Raw genomic sequence first — 17,879 nt, forward strand, 5'->3', positions numbered from 1 at the left:
TACTAAGATAGCCTACCTAAGGCTTGTACTGTGAACAATAACACCGGAGCCCCCCAGTGCTGTGTGCTCAGCCCCCTCCTGTTCACACTGTACACCCATTACTCTATTATAAAGTATGCCAAGGAAAAAAAACCCAAGGAGCTGATTGTTGATTTTAGAGATCTTGGTCATCACACATCACCACCCAGTTCAAAAAGCACAGAAAAGGCTCTACTTCCTATGGAAACTTAGGAAGGCTAAATTCCACAGTAAGATCCTGATTAACTTCTACAGATGAGCAATAGAAAGAATATAGACTGGAAACATGACAAACTGGCAGGGTTTGTGCACGGCCCAGGACAGGCAGGCTCTACAGCAAATGATTAAAACTGCCCAGAACATCACTGGTTCCTGTCTACTGTGCATCAGTGACCTGGGTGAAGTGAGGTGTCTGTACAGAGCCCAAAAGATACTGAAAGACAGCAGCTACCCCAGCCACAGTCTGTTCACCCTGCTGCCATCTGGAAAAAGATACAGAAGTGTTCTGCAGACCCACCAGACTAGGGCGCAGCTTCTTTCCCCAGGCAGTGAGACATCTCAACTCCTCCTTCGATGCCAAAAGATGTAGCAGGATTTAAACTACATTTCAGAAAAATTACATTAAAGTTACCTTGTACCTTGTGAAGCAGGATGTGAGATTAGTGAGGTAACTTAAGGTTTAACTCTTGGTTTTCAGGGTTACAACAAGGTTTGAGTTTGGCATTTCAGCTGTCACCACCTTGGACTTCTGGATTCAGAAGTAATCAACAGTCTACGTTATTGAAGATATATGAACATCACGGTACAATATCTTTACACAGATGCTAAACAAAGCATGCACAGAGAGAACAGAAACAGATGCAGGGATTGGGGACAGAGCAGGCTAAAATGTGTGTTTTGCAGGAATTGCCAGATTGCTGATCAAACAGAGGATCACATCTGTATGTATGTGTGGTGCGGCTATAAGTGGATGTGTCAGCGATGATGGATGACCAGGGGAATGTGCTCCATCCCTGAAGTCTTATACAACCAGCCCAATCCCCCATCCATCTGAGCCTGCCCCGGCTGCCTCATCTGTCAGGGAAAAGCCATTTTCTGTGTAGCGGTGCATGGTGCTTAAGGTTATTTCATTTCTTTATTACAAACTGGGATGTGGTCCTCCCAGTATACTGTACACCAGTTCAGATGCTCACCAACTGCTTCATAAAATACTTTTGGCTTTCTGAAAAAAATCTTTGTGGCAGATTGAAATCTGAAATTTCTCAATGAATTCATGACCCCTCCCCCATTCACCAGTCACCCACAGTTAATATGAGAAAAGCAATGTGAAAGGAGCCAATACTTCCATGTCAGGATGCATGTTTTGTCTCCAGTCTGCGCAGGGTTGATATGAGATGGGTCATGTTTGAAGACTGTGCTGTGCTCAGGGAAGCCACACAGGGAGACAAAGACAGGGCCAGCGTCATCATTAATCTTAGTCAATAGGCAAGACTGAACCAATCTGCATGACTGGGGCAGTGACAAATGCCACTACTGGACTGGGGCGTCGCATCACCCCGGCTTCATTTCCCGTTAATGTCACATCCATCACGACCGGCCCTGTCCTGACATGATGAGACTGGTCATGGCAAGAATTAATTGGGGGGACAAGAGTGAGTTGAGAGGGTGAAGCCAGCGTCTGGGCACAGGAAGAGTCCCTGACTAGCAGCAGCATCAGCGCGAGGTCCTGATGCAAAACAAAAACGAACTATCATTATGTCTCCTGTATTCAATATCTGTATAAATATACATTTTTATCAGTTTGTCGAATCTCTCACTCTCTCTTCCTCTGCCTGCAGTTCTTGTACTCTACAATCAACGTTCCATTTAGAAACTACTAACTGTAAAACGTTACCAGTGGAAACACTGGGTGTTTTGCAGCTTCAGCTGGGAGGACTGGAATTTTTGATAACTTGAGTAATATCTGTTGTCTTGCATTAGACGCACAGCTCTACTCGCTCAGAGCACCAGCTGTGTTCATCTTAGCCGTCTGTAGCCAGTGATGCCAACTCTTCTGTAAGGAAAGTAGCAAATGGCTCTCCCAAAAGTCGCTAGAAGTAGCTAGATGATGTAATCAACTAACTTGCATAATATGAAATTCTGAGAGAGGCAAAACTAATAGAAAAGGATGACCAGGTAGTTTAGAAACTAACTATTTATGTATTTACAAAGTTGGTTTTGTTGCCTTATAACTATAATGTTAGCTTTTTTCTTTTTGTTTTTTGGTGACTTAATGAATGCAGAGCAAAACAAAAACGTGGTCTTGTAGCTTACATTTGGATAGACGTGGAAAGGGACAAGAAACTGACTGAGTGTGTGAGTGAGACTGACTGAGACAGAGAGAATTGTGTGAGGGATTTTGGGGTGTGAAATTAAAAAAGAGTGAATATTTGAACAAAAACTTAATGTCTCTGCTGTAACTGTACAAAATTATCATCTGTGATTGGTTGTCAGCTGCACACTCGTGATTCATTTTCTCTCACTCAGAGCGGTCACAGAGTCCGCTGCAGACTGGCTGCATGAGTGCTGACGAGGAGACGGCAGCTGCCCTCGCTGTACTCGGCTCTTGTGAGCACAGTTGCAACGTGAACCACAGTACGGTATATGTTAGATGCTTTTTGCAGACCTTTGTCAACACAAATTACCAGAAAAAGTCGCTAGTTTTATTGCTGGTCGCTTTTGACTAATTAAGTCGCGGAGGCGGTCTGAAAAGTTGCTAGATATAGCAACAAAGTCGCCAAGTTAGCAACACTGTGTGTAGCACTGCAAGCCTTCAGTGCTGATTGGTTACATGTCACCAGTAATAACCTATCAGAGGGCGGGACATTAAGAAGGCTTCAGGCTGCAGTGTGGTGCTAACCAAAGCTGCACATTTTTTATTTAATTTACTGAACAAGTTTTAAAGAGTGCAAATTAGAAAACAGAACATCAGTGTGTTGTGGTCAATGCTGATTTAAAGCAATGCATGGGAAACACTGTCACTGGTGGAAATCCACTCCACTCACAAATGATTAGTTAGTACTGGAAATGGCAGAAATCTATTAAATAAAATATACAATACATTGCCATTGCTTTGGTTTCTCTCCACTCTACACATTGATGATGTATCTGTGTGTGATTCCTTCTGGATGGATCTAGTTCAGGAGGCACTCAGTGACATACTACTGCCCTCTGGTGATAACTCCGACCCTGACAAAGAAGAAACCGAACAGGGGATCACCCCCCTGTTCGGTTTCCATGCACAGAAAACAAGAGAATCATTTAAGGAAATGGATAATAAGTCCAAAAGGAAAGATAGTCTCATCATTCATTTCATTTCATTTCCCAAGAATATTTGACAGGTGCCTGCTCCTAGCAGGACATAGCAGTAGCTATTAGACCAGAGTACTAAGTACATGTATACATTTACTAGTAGTAGTAGTAGTAAAGTATTAGTGAGAAAGAGAGAGAGAGAGAGAGAGAGAGGTAACTTGAAACTTCTGAAGGCTTGAATCTGTGACATTTGTGTATTGAAGATCACGCACACATGCACACACACACACACACCAACATGTCTGTGTGTTAGTGTATCAGGGGATGGACAGAAGTGCAGTAGATGTCGTAAATAAGTTATAATAATATAATAATATGTTATAATAATAATAATAATAATAATAATAATACATTTTATTTATAAGCGCCTTTCTCTGCACTCAAGGACACTTTACAAAGATAAAACAATTACAATAAAGTTGAATTACAATAATGACAAAAAGGACAGAGAAAGAGAGAGAGAGAGATGCATAGCAACAAGGGTAACATGTCATATTACAATTATGATAGTTGTCAGGTAGGTAATATTTATCAGAATGACCTGCTACTGCTATACATCTATATTAAAGTAGAGTAGCTCATTCTGTCATGCAAAAAATATCTGTCAGAGTGACCTACTACTGATATCAGTGTACTTAAATGTGGAGCAGTTCCTTCTGTGATGAAGAAAATTGAAAATTGATTGACCATCTACCTCTAAAATGTAATTCTGTCAGGTGGGAAATATCCACCCGAATGACCTACTACTTCTATAAATGTACTTAAAACTAGAGTTGGTCATTTTCTGGTGCGCACCACCACTACTACAACATGTAACATTCACAGTGTGTACGGCAGCATGCATACATTGACAGGTTTACTGCTAAAAAGTTTCTACTAATACTGCTGGAAGAAGAAGTTGTAACATACCAGTAACATAAACACAGAAGTTAACACAGAAGTTAAATAGTGGACACAGATGTTCGGAAATGGAGTGTAATGAGCGAATAAACACAAAACATTGACATATTACTTCTTTTTATTACTATTATTATTATTATTAATTATTATTATTATTATTATTATTATTATTATTTATTATATTATTTCAGGAACCTTTATGTGCAGAAAATACACAAAAGTGAAATTTTTTTCAAACTATGCATACACACAGTCTCGCACTTAATGGACACACTCGGCGGCCAGCAAGGTGAGGAACGTCCTGATCTTTCTGGTTCCCATTTTGGGAAAGAAAAAAAATATATACAAAACTACAGCGGCTACAATAACTTGGCTGTTTGTGCTCTTCAGGGTATTCCGTGCGTGCTGCACATGACGCAGTGACGTATCTCTCTGACCAATCAGTGGACTGCAGTGTGTCCACGTCACCTTTTAGTACCTCTTAATACCTGGTTGGTTGTTTTTGAAACCCCAGGAGAGCAGGTACTAAAAAAAGTGGTACCAGGTCATTCTGTTAGGAAAAAAAAAAATCAGATCTACTACTTACATCAGTGTACTTAAAAGTAGAGCAGCTCCTTCTGTGATGAAAATAGATGAAACTGACTGACCATTTACCTCTAAAAATAATAATAATAATAATAATTCTGTCAGATGAAAAAATATCCATCTGAATGACCTACCACTTCTGTAAATGTACTTGCAAATAGAGTAGGTCATTCTTTCAGGTATTTCATAACTATCAGAATGACCTACTTCCTCTATAAATGTAGATAAAAGTAGAGTAGGTCATTCTTTCAAATAGGTAAAAATATGTCAGAATGGCCTACAACCTCTGTGAGTGTGGTTAAAAAAGAGAGTAGGTCATTCTGTCAGGTGGGAAATGTCATCAGAGTGACATACTAATTCTATAAATGTAAATAAAAAGAGAGAAGTTGGTTATGTTTAGCAGGAAATGTCTATAAGAATTGCATACTACCTCCTTAAATGTACTTAAAAGTAGAGTGGCTCAATCTGTCATGTAGGAAATGCCATAACAATGACCTACTACCTCTATAACTGTTGTTAAAAGCAGAGTGGCTCATACTGTCAGGTGTGACGTAGCTACCAGAATGAGCTACTACGTCTATAAATGTAAACACAGTTCATGACTTTATCTACATGTCAGCTTTGGAATCTACCATGAACAACATCCAGAAACATGTCTGACTTCTCCATGCCTGAGCTCATCTGAGATGGACTGACACAAAGTGGAAAAGTGTGCTGTGGTCCGACGAGTCACACATCTGAAACTGTTTTTGTAAATGATGGACGCTGTGTCCTCTGGGCTAAAGAGTAAAAGGACCATCCAGACTGCTACCAGCTCAAAGTTCAAAGCAGCATCTGTGATGGTATGAGGGGGTGTTAGTGCCCATGGCATCATGGGTAACTTCACATCTGCGAGGATGTGTTCTCAGTTCCCAAACATTTACTGTTTAGCGTTACTGTTACTGTTAGTGTTGTTAAAAGAAAAGACAATGTAACACAGAACCTGTCTCAACTTCTTTCAGAGCAAGGCAAAAAAGTTAATTAGTCTGAATATTAAATATATTGTCATTGTTTGGTCAAATACAAATTCCAAATTATTGATATCTGTATTTTTCATAGTGTCCCATCTTGTTTGGAAAAGAGATTGTATATTTTTATCATTTATTACAATTTCATGAAATGATTACATTATTGGGTTCTACAGGGTTAGCTTCTTCTGTCTTTCTTGTAACCAAAGAAACATCAAGTGCGCTGCCAGACACTGACATGTGTAGGGTCTAAATCAAATTGACTTGCTCATCCTGTGACAAATGGGAATAATGTTCTTCCATCGTCACACACGCTGCAGCAAAGGAAGGTGAGTGCTGCCTCTGATACAAGTGAAGGGAGAGCTCTCCAGAGGAGAGTGCTGAGCGGCCTGACAGCAGTCTGATAGCAGGCCGCTCCTGAATGATTGAATCAGGCAGCTTTGCCCCTCAGCCAAGCGCCAAGACGTGTCCATCCCTGTGTGTTACACCGATTAGCTGCACATGCATGATGGGGGATGAAGGAATTTGTCATCATTTGCATCATTCCACAGAGATGGAGCCACAGCCAGTGATGGGTCCAGGGCCTGTCATGTCCCAGGGGCAGTCTGCAGAGGGAGTGTGGAAGGATCCTCTCTCTCCATTGTAAACAAAAATCTCACTTTCAATTTGTCAAAAAATGAAATAGAAGAATAGAGGCTATTGCTGCTCCATCAGGATGCTTTCCTCATCATTTGTGGCACCAAACAATATTTTGGTCCCTTGCAGTGGAATATTCTCATATTGAAGTACACGAAGATAAATGCATTGCACCTCTTATGAGAGGAAAGTCAAGTCGATTATAAATCCTAATATCACAAATCACAAACTGTAACAACTCTTTGTCCTTGGATCCTTGCCTCAGATGAGGAACCCCCCCCCCCCCCCCCCCACCCAAAGTTAATGCAAGATCATTTGCGGGACAGCTGGTGATTTTTTGGGGCAGTCATGTGCAACCCTAGAGCAATGTACTTGTTTGTATTTACTGTATTTTCGAGAGAGTTGTATTAATGTTATTAGACTGCATTAGTTTTAGCAGGGCAACCTAATAATGGACAAATAAGTGTATATTCTCTGCACACAATCATTTGTGCAAGAAAACAGGAAGAGTGATCTACGTTCGTGTCTTCTTCACATCAAACCAATGAAATCTGGAACTCATTCGAAATTTTATTAAGCTGTGAAAACTTAATATCAAGCCCTTGTTGCATGTGTGTACATTAATAACTGTAGAATAGATTGTTTTCCACCTCCTTTTGGTGTAAAATAAGGGGACGAGCTCCCCCCAACACTGTTTGCACTGGCTGTAAATGATAGGAGCCATGTGACATTAGACATGCTGTGAATGTGTTATAGGTTAATAAACACGCTTGAAGTATTAAAAGTAATAATACATTCAAAAGGTTTAAATAAATTGAACAAATCAAAATAACTGAAATAATTAAAAGGTACAGCAGAAAGTCGTCATACATACAATACACACGAGAAGCTGGAACTGTGAAATGTTTTTTTGCATGAAAACTGAATGACACAATAATAAAAATTCATTTTGTAATTAAAAATCTTAATTTGTAAAATAGTTATTGAATACTAGTTGTGTGGTAAAAAGTACAATATTTCCCTCTGAGGCATAGTGGAGTAGAGGTGGAAAGTGACATGAGATTAAAATACTCAAAAAGTACTTAAAGTTCCTCAGATTTGTACTTCAGAAAAGTACTTAGTTACATTCAGCTCTGGTCTGCAGAGGGATGAACAGTAACAAATATAGTAGTATTTCTTCAGCCCTGTATATACTAATCCAGTCACTGTAACTAGTCTGAAACATCCTCTAAATTTAATTAAAGGTGCATTTTGTGATGTCCAGCCACACAATCCCACTGCTAAACCATCAACATGCCTGCTAGACCCCATCCCAACTAGGCTACTTAAGGAAGCCTAGAAAGTCCTTTAACGTAGCTGTCATTAAACCTCTTCTAAAGAGGCACACTCTCGATCCTTTTATTGACTACAGACCAATACCTAATCTCCCGTTTATTTCTAAAATCCTTGATAGAGTGGTTGCTCATCAACTCTGTGACTTTCTCCAAGATAACAGTTTATTCAAGGACTTTCAGTCAGGCTTCAGACTTCATCATAGTACAGAGAGGGCACTAGCAAAAATTAATAACAACTTATTGATTGCTTCTGATACTGGTCTGGTCTCTGTTTTAATCCTATTAGATCTCAGTGCTGCATTTGACACCATTGACCATCAAATCTTACTGCACAGACAGCCTTAAAGGAACGGCACTAACCTGGTTTAAATCTTGTCAGATCGTTCCCAATTAATTCAAATCAATCAAAAATCCCCTGCGCATACTAAGGTCTGCTTCGGAGTGCCACAAGGTTCTATGCTTGGACCAATCCTTTTTGCTTTATATATGCTTCCTCTAATTAGAAAACACTCTATAAATTTCCATTATTATGCTGACGATACGCAAATATATCTATCTATGAAACCAGATAAAACTGATCAGCTATCTAGACTTCAAACATGTCTTAAAGAAGTAAAAGCCTGGATGAGCCGTAATTTCTTGATGTTGTATTCAGACAAAACTGAAGTTATTGTTCTTGGCCCCAAACACCTCAGAAACTCCCTTTCTAATGATGTAATTTCTCTAGATGGCATACCTTGGCCTCTAGCACAACTGTAAGGAACCTTGGAATTTTATTTGATCAAGATTTATTTTTTGCCTCCCATAGAAAAACAAACTTCAAGGACGGCTTTCTTTCATTTGCAAAACATTGCAAATTAGACATATCCTGTCCCAAACAGATGCTGAAAAATTAGTACATGCATTTGTCACCTCTAGGCTGGATTACTGTAACTCCCTATTATTTGGCTGCCCCAACAAATCTCTTAGGTCTCTCCAACTGGTGCAGAACGCTGCTGCCCGTTTTCTAACGGGAACCAAGAAAAGGAACCATATTTCTCCCATTTTAAGCTTCTTTGCACTGGCTACCTTTAAAATCCAGGATTGAATTTAAAATCCTTCTGCTTGTTTACAAAGCTCTTAATGGCCAGGCTCCGTCCTATCTGTCACAGCTCTTATCTGCTGCAGCCCTATCTGTCGCCCTTACCAACCCTCAAGACCACTGTGCTCTGAAAATGCAGGGTTACTTTTGGTTCCCAAAGTTTCCAAAAGTAGGATAGGAACCAGAGCCTTCAGCTACCATGCTCCTCTCCTATGGAACCATCTTCCAGTTTCGGTCAGGGAGGCAGACACCGTTTCCACTTTTAAGGGTAGACTTAAGACCTTCCTCTTTGATAAAGTTTATAATTAGGGCTGGCTCAGGCTGCCTGGACCAGCCCCTAGTTAGGCTGACATAGGTTTAATCTGTCGGGGGGACTTTCTATGATACGCTGAGCTCCTTTTTTCTTCTCTTATTTCCGCCATGTGAAAATCGCGCATATCTGTTTACTGCATTACGCTTACTGCTTTGCTTAGCCTTGTATATGTGATAGCAGTTTGTTAGCTTAGCTTAGCTTCAGTAGTTTAGCTTAGCCCTGCATCTGTGATAGCCATGTGGGACTGTCACTACATGGGGCTTGCAATCACGGAGTCTGGGTCTGTTGAACTGCATTACGCTAATCCCGTTGCCTCTCCGGAGCATTCCTGCTCCCTTGCTGTGCCTGATCGTGGTGATAGCTGTGCTGGCACTGTGACCCTGCCTTTGGTTGTGCTCGTGCTGTGGCTGCACTGATACTGTACCCCCTGCTCACCCTGATTGTGGTCTTGGTCCTGGTTGTGCCAATGCCGTGATCATGCCTTTGGACACCTCCCTATCAATATACGCATGAGACTATCAACACCCACAATTCTTTTTTGCCACGAATGTATTTCATTTGTTATTTACGACATCTATTGCATGTCTGTCCGTCCTGGAAGAGGGATCCCTCATCATCCTCTGGCACTCTTCCTGAGGTTTCTTCCCCCCCCCCCCCCCCCCCGTTACAGGGGTTCGTTTTTGGGAGTTACAGGGGTTCGTTTTTGGGAGTTTTTCCTTGGGTGATGTGAGGGTCTAAGGGCAGAGGGATGTTGTACACTGTAAAGCCCTCAGAGGCAAACCATGTTTTGTGATAATAGGCTCTATAAATAAAATTGACTTGACTTGACTTGACTTGACTTGCTCCTCTCACTCCTCCAGGTTGTTTTCACACGTATAGACTTTGATTGGAGGGTGAAATTGCAATATTGTACTTTAATTTCATTTTTTAAATGGAGCTTTACCTCTGATCATTAACACATCCTCCCTCTGCAGCGCCGGTCAGACCCGGGGATGAAGTTCTTGTGTGAACAGCGGAGGCTGCGCTGACTCGGCTGCTGTCAGAGCCAAGCTATGCTGATACCGATGGGACGATTTGAGAATCGTCCTATAGCTGCTGATTAACAAACACAGAATTGTTGTGGTTGAACCTGGTCCAAAACTGTAACACATAATATTCACTTTGGTTTTAATTTCATTTTTTTTCTAAACTATGTTTTAAAAAAAAAAGCCACCCATTCTGGTACTGTGACACATATCAGTCATTAATGTTTAAATAAATGTAAGCTCGTATTTTACCGACACGGCTGTTCCTCAACCAAATTGATAAGGTAATCTTCTCTCTCCTCTGTCCAAAACTGATATAACGTCTGCGGATGGCTTGTTAGCTGTCTAGCTTGCTATTTCCACCATGCTGCTTTGTTACACTGCTGACAGAGAATGAGGAATAATTTCACAGTAATACAGCACTGTCATCGTCTGTTCGCTGGTCCACCGTGTTTGCGCCTATTTTTTCGTCACACCATCAGTCACACTTACCAGTGCTTCAAAAACTTCATCATTCACTCACTCACTCACAGACATAGTTTCACATTTAATATGGCTGGGCCCGCATGCTGTGGTCCAGCCAAAAACTGCTTATTGGACAGAACAGGGAACAGAAATCTGACCCCTTTCACTGGCTCATACACCTGACAAATGAACAATGGAGAGACGCCACATTTAGTCCTAGTGGGGTTTCTGCTTTGGCTCAGGTGTTCATATGAAATATGGGCTTCACAAGAAAATGTCCAGTATGAGTAGCAGGCGAGGCAGTGAGCTGTTGAGGGTTTCATTCTTTACAAGAGGTGAATGAGTCAGTACCGGAGAAGAAGGTGAGCCCTGATGGGAGAGAGACTATGTATATGTGTGTGTGTGTGTGTGTGTGTGTGTGTGTGTGTGTGTGGGTGTGTTGACCTGGTTACACAGACACCAAGTGAGGTTCTGACATAAATTTGAATGTATTAAATCACATAGAAAATTTAAGTTCATAAATGATGTGCAAGATTGAATTAATCAGATTCCACATAAATTAATCTGACCATTTTACCAAATACAGGCCTTGCATAGATTGTGTGATCATTTGTCTTTCAGTGCTGAATACATCCATCCACTGATGCCTATCTGGACACATCCTCAGTGATGTTCCTGGAATCATTGGGTGTTTTGGGTCTTTCAACCCTCCTCCAGGCGATCCAGCTGGGGCTGATCAGACCCCTGCTTGTGTCAAGATGGCTTGCTACCTATGGCTCCTTGGCTCTCCTCTTTTCAGCCATAGCCATCTAGAGGCTCTTTCCGCCGCTTTGGTGGTACTGCTGATAGCTCTCCTCAACTTGTCTCCCTCGATGCCCAGCTGTTTGTAGGCTCTGGCTAAGGAAAGGGCTGCAGATCCCCTGCATCCAACCTCCACAGGGAGGCACCTTGCTTTCCATTCTGCCTGCTTGCAGTCACTGACCAGTCCTGCGCACTTTGAGAGCACACTTTGAGAGCTTTCTTTTGAAGGTCACTTCCAAACTATCTCCCCATGGGACTGTCAGCTCCATCAGCACCACCTGCTTGATGGACTCAGAAACCAGAACCACGTCTGGTCACAGGATGGTGGCTGCAATGTGGCTGGGGAATCGAAGCTCCCGCTCTAGGTCCACCAGTACCTTCCAGTCTCTTGCAGAGGTCAGGATGCCTGCCGATGCTCTCTTTGCAGGATTTGGCTGCTCCCCAGCTCTGACAAAGGCAATGACTTGCTTGAAAGTTTGGATCTGCTTCGCCCACTCCACTCCTGTGTGCTGACGGCTTCAGCGATGGCTTTCACCTGGTTGTGTCTCCATCGGTACCGCCCTTCTCTAAGAGCCTTTATACAGCAGCTGAGGATGTGCTCCAGGGTACCTTACTTGGAGCACAAGGGGCATACTGGTGTTTCAGCTTTGCAGGTTTCCCAGGTCACCTTCTTCTCGACTGCATTCTCCCATCTTGTCCAAGCACCCTGCTGCTTCATGCCCACCGTCTTGCATATCCTGGCCTCCTCCACCTCCACTTCTGCTCTCTGATCTCTGCACTTGATGTTCATGTTCATGGCCAGGGAAAACAATGTCACCAAAATGGTGCACCCTGTGATGATACTGACTCTTGTGCTAGCCTGATGTTATTTCTCCTGCAGAGATTCTCAGTCTTAAGTTACTGTAGTAGTCAGCGATGAGGTCTCTGACTCTGCTGGGCACATGGTACTTGGTCAGGGTGAGCAGCACAAACTTGTGTGGGATGGAGCCATATGCATTGGCCAGGTCAAGCCAAAGCACTGTCAGGTTGCCCTTGTTCTCTTTGGCCTCCCTGATGAGCTGCTTCACTACACCATTGTCCTCCAGACAGCCTGGCATCCCTGTGATTTCACCCTTCTGCACTGATGTATCAATACAGATGTTCCTTGCCAGGTAGGTGCTCAGCCTGTTGGAAACAGCACTGAAGAAGATCTTCGCTGCAACACACAGCAGGGAGATGATGCGGAACTGGTCTATGTGGGTGGAGTTTTCCTCTTCCGGACCCCCCCACCACTCTTCACTCATCTGGGATCTTCCCCCTTCTCCAGAAGACTCGCAGAATCTTCCAAAGAGGCAGCCGGAGTTAGGTGCGGTTTTTGTACGCTCTTTATGAGACACTGTTCTGTCCAGATGCAGAGCTTGCCCTTGCTTTACAAACCACCTCACTGATTTACTTTAGCTGCCTCCTATGCCACTCTGCCTGGCGAAGGACCCTGATCTTCTTTTGAAGGACACCCATCAGCTGAACCAGGCCAGTTCTTTCTTCTTCTTCTGCCCTCTTGTATTGGGATTTCAGCTGGTGTGGATCTTTGCTGTTCTCTGGTTCTTCACATTGATGTTCTTGGACCTTTCTTCTCCTCCTCTCTGAACTGTTGTTGTTGTCATGGTTTGGAGCTTCCTTTCAGCCTCTCCTTTCGCTGGTGCCTCCAGAATTTGGTCAACATCCTCATCAAACTGTTTCCGCAGTGTGGACATGTTGGCTGTGGGCCACTTGATCCTCCTCCTCCTGGACTCGGTGTTAGTGGGACATATTTGCGGCACTCGGAGGTTCTGGGCACTGTGGGGTGACTCTGGGCCTGGCACCTCCTGCGTGCATTATGCTGCTTCTGCTCCCAAAAGACACTTCATCCTAGTTGGTGGATCTTAAGGCCATGCTTGTTTTTACAGATCTTGCCACATGTACACTGTTTGCCCTTAGTCCTTTGTTTGTTGCCTGGGTCTGTAACTGTTGTGTCCGTCCAACTGGGGTGCTCATACTTCCCCCCTCTCAGGCACCCCTAGGGGGGTATCTTTCCATTGGATTCTTTGTAGCTGTCTTGGGTTCCTCCTCAAGGAGGACACAGATTGGGTTGCTAGCCTGTTCTGCCCTGGTTGCCGTCCCTCCGAGCTGTCACTGACTTTCCAGTTGTCACTTTACTTTTCATGGTTGTTAATCAGTCTTTCCTGGTTGTCACTGAAAGAGTCAGGGTATGCAGTAATCACTTAAAAAGAAACTGGTTATCAAGCCTAATATCTGTGGAGGGGTTTCAAAATCAGGCAAACACTGGAAAGCATTACTGTTCAGATCTGATCAGTTATATGACCCCATATTATGTTTTTTGATATTTAAATTCCAATACAATTTATTTTATTTATGTGTGGGCTTCTCAGCTGGGGAAGGAAGAAAATCTATCACCTGCTGAGAATATTTTGTAACGAAAGAAAACAGGTATTGAACATAATTTTATTATGCTTCCTGTTGTGTCAAATTTGAAACCAATTTCTTGTCCATTTAGATGCCCAAAGGGCATGGGCTGGGCGGCAAGGCACTGGAGCTCGATGAGGAGAAGCACTGAAGGAAGCACAGAAACAACACGAGTAAGCACAAAATCCACGAGTCACAAAAAACATGAGATGATGATAATACTGACGGTGATTTTGAGATTAATTCGGTAAGAGTGTGCCAAAGTATATTTGTTATCCTTTCCATTTTTCTCTTTCTTAATTGCTGTCTTTATCTCATGAGTACTAGTGGTTAGGTAGCAGGGATCAGTGCTGTCGATGGTAATGATGCAGCTTTGAGTCGGCTGGCATGTATCCATTGTGGTTGACCCTTTACCTTCACTGCAGTTCTAGTTAATAGCAGAACTTGCGTTGGAGGACTATAACGTGGTTCTCCACCAGTAGGTTTCAGACTAGGGACCAAAACGTAGTCTCCTGGTTGGAAGGCATGTGTGGGCTTCTCAGCTGGAGAAGGAGGAAAAATCTACCACCTGCTGAGAATATTTTGAAATGAAAGAAAACAGGTATTGGTATTTTATTATGCTTCCTGTTGTGTCAAATTTGAAACCAATTTCTTGTCCCATTTAGATGCCCAAAGGGCATGGGCTGGGCGGCAAGGCACTGGAGCTCGATGAGGAGAAGCACTGAAGGAAGCACAGAAACAACACGAGTAAGCACAAAATCCACGAGTCACAAAAAACAGAGATGCGAGCAAAAAATTCTCAAAGAGACGGCTGATTTACCACCGGTAAGGTGGGAAACAATCTGGCACTGGAGAAGAGTGAAGCCTCTTTATACTGCAGGGAGAGGTGATTAGTGATGAGGTGCAGGTGAGGAAGTGTGCAGAGAGCTCCAGTACCCAGAGGCCACGCCCAGCTCCTGCAACACAAGAGAGAAACAGGAAAAAAAAAAACACCCAGCACCCAAAACACCAGACCACCAGCCCCCACAAAGTACCAGGCACCACACCCATGTTCCTAACAACTGTCTGCTGCTGTCACCGTGCATACTCTGATTCTGCTGTTCAGCGTAAGTGCGGCACAGTGAGCTTGTTGTGGCATCTGTAGGGCAGTATGGGATGATACAGTAGCAAAGTGCACATGATAAAACCAAAATAATTTTGGCCGACGTCAAAATATCTCTGAATAATTTGAGGGAGACCAATTGGATAGTCCTTTGTAGACTGAACTGTTGGGTAAAGACTGGTGAAATTATAATAGTAACTCTTTTCACCTTCGCCTTTCTGGGGTTCAGGCATTCTGGCTTTCTGTATGTGCCCAAAAATGCTTTGCCGGGTTAGTTTTTGTTAACAACAACCATTCACACTCCCACACCACAACAACCCACACACCATGTTGTGATCCCAAAGCAGCCACCTTCTCACAAAAGAGATGGTAAAGCTCACCATAGGGCACCATGGTGACAGGGTTTACATCACTCTCTATGTAGCATTGACACAACCATGAAAAAAAACAGCCTGCAAATTCGTAGCATGTATTTGTGGCAACATTGTACCCATCCACAAAATTGGCCCTACTCGCTGTTCACCTCCTTTGAGCTCATGCTGTATTGTTTTGTTCTCTGTGTGGGCCAAATATACAAGCCACTGTATCGACAGATCTGAATAACACTTATTTTGCTCTATGTACGCACCTTCGTACGTGAGAGCTAATGTGTCTTTGGGGAGTGTTACAAACCTGGCTCACTGGTTTGCAACAAAGAGAGAGTCCACACAAAGTTTGCCAGGGAATAAGGAGATGTTTATTTAACTAAACATAATTAAAAGGAAAATAAGGTGCATATCAGTAGATCAGTGTGTGAGGTGGAATGAGGTGTGTGTGTGTGTGTGTGTGCAACAAACAAAGAACAAACCAAACTAAACTAAACCATGTCGGCCATGTGGCGTCAGCTGCTCAACCACCAGAGAGAGAGAGCAGAGTGACTCCAGCAGCCCTTTTATAGAGGTAGGCCCCGCCTATAGGTGTGGCCAGCCATTTAGACGGCCCAACTACTCTGGGGCTGCAGCAAAGGAAGGAGCTGAGGAGAGAGAGATTAGTGAGGCCTAATCTGTGAAAAGTTGTATTGGTGTTATTATTGCTATTAACAACTGCACAGTAGTGAGGCCTAATTTTCTGTGAAAAGTTGTATTGGTGTTATTATTGCTATTAACAACTGACTGACCAGTTCCATCACTGTGTTTAAACATTTTATAAGGAGGGTCCATGGTTAAAATTAGTAGCTGAATTTTATGACACAAATCTACTGTGGTTGACTATCTAGACAATCCAGCAGTATCACTAATGCAGTCTTCACAGTGTCCTGTTCAAATGCTCTCATTTTTTTGGAGTGAAAACAGCAGCAGCCTGTCTGCCTGTCTGATTAAACTAACTCATCTGAATCACACAGGCCGCCTTTTATTTCACTGAAAACACAGAGATAAATGTTCATAATACTAAGCAGCTGCTCTGGGCATAATATGAGGACCGAGCTAACACAGATTAGCAAGCAGCGTGCAGGAAAATGTTTATGTGTTGCTAGGCAACAGCTGTCGCGTCCAGCAGTTGCGGAACTATTTGTGTCGGCGGAGCACAGTTTGCTGCTGAAGCCTTTTGCTTCATGTACTGTAGGGTGTTTCTCTCCAACATGTTTGCATCCCAACTCGTCACATGTTGCAGCTTTGATGTGGAAATTTGCATCTACATACAGTATAACATGACGCTGTCCTGCCATGTGTCATGTGGATGTGGCAGGTGTTGTCCGGCCAACCACCGCCTTATAATAAAAACCTCAAAAACACTCTCTCCGGCTGTGTTCTCACTTTACCCCAAAAAGCAGCGTTTTATTTACATGCGAGAGGTGGGTCTTGGCTTTTTGATCTTACACCAAAAACACAGTAAAAGCGGTAGTATTTTAGAAGTTCAGAATAATATCTCATCTGTAGACTCACTGAGTGAGTGTGATTGTAAAAGAACATTAGTCATTTTACTGTTTAATCCCAGGCAGCAATGTCTTTACTTATGCTGAGACAATAAATGTTCTTTGCAATATCTATTTAGTGTTATACGTCTTTTAACTTTTTCCACAATTTATTGCTACCGAGTTGCAGAAAGTATGCAAGGCTCCACTCACCTGCAAGAACATAACAGTGCAATAAATGTCATATTTAGGTCCCAGTTTGTTTTGTTGGAGACACTCCTGAAGCCATCTCAGATGCAATATACAAGGTAAATGCCATATGATTAGAATAATAGCCTGGGGCTGTATGCATGTAATGAAAACAATTATGAAATCAAACTGAAAATTTGTAGAAAAAAATGTTGTTTCTTGTCTCTCTTGCCTGGCTCAGGTCTGGCTGTATTTAATCTATTTAAGAAGTACATTTAGTCTGACTTCAGTGTTGGTCGGGTGCCATGCTTCCCGTCTTTCAACTCATCTGTTTATATATCATATTATATTATTAGTTACAAGTTGGGGTCACAAAGGGTTAAATTTAACATCTACACAACTGTTTGATGTCATCAGGTCAACTGTGGATGCATTGCTGTGGTGCTCTGATGCGTCTCCTGTGCTCTGTGTGCACCATCTGGTGGTTCAAATCTGAACTGCTGATATCCATAAAGAAGCGCAGTGCAGCATACAGGTCCACACTCATTTAATTTGTACATGGGCACAAGTTAATACAACAGTGACATTTACATCACACACACATTAAACTGAAGCAAAAAAGCATTAATAATAATAATATTAATAATAATAATAATAATAATAATAATAATAATTAAAATAATAATAATTCACATTAAAGAGAAGCATAATTGGAATTAATTTTCTCTATTCCCATAAT

At 42.4% G+C, this 17,879-nt stretch overlaps 1 pseudogene; it reads right to left on the minus strand.

Moving 5' to 3' along the window:
• Positions 1-11,481: 11,481 nt before the first annotated feature.
• Positions 11,482-12,842, minus strand: LOC121955243 (annotated as a pseudogene).
• Between the last annotated feature and the right edge of the window lie 5,037 nt (positions 12,843-17,879).

Source organism: Plectropomus leopardus, chromosome 16, assembly GCF_008729295.1.
Source record: "Plectropomus leopardus isolate mb chromosome 16, YSFRI_Pleo_2.0, whole genome shotgun sequence".
NCBI lineage: Eukaryota > Metazoa > Chordata > Actinopteri > Perciformes > Serranidae > Plectropomus > Plectropomus leopardus.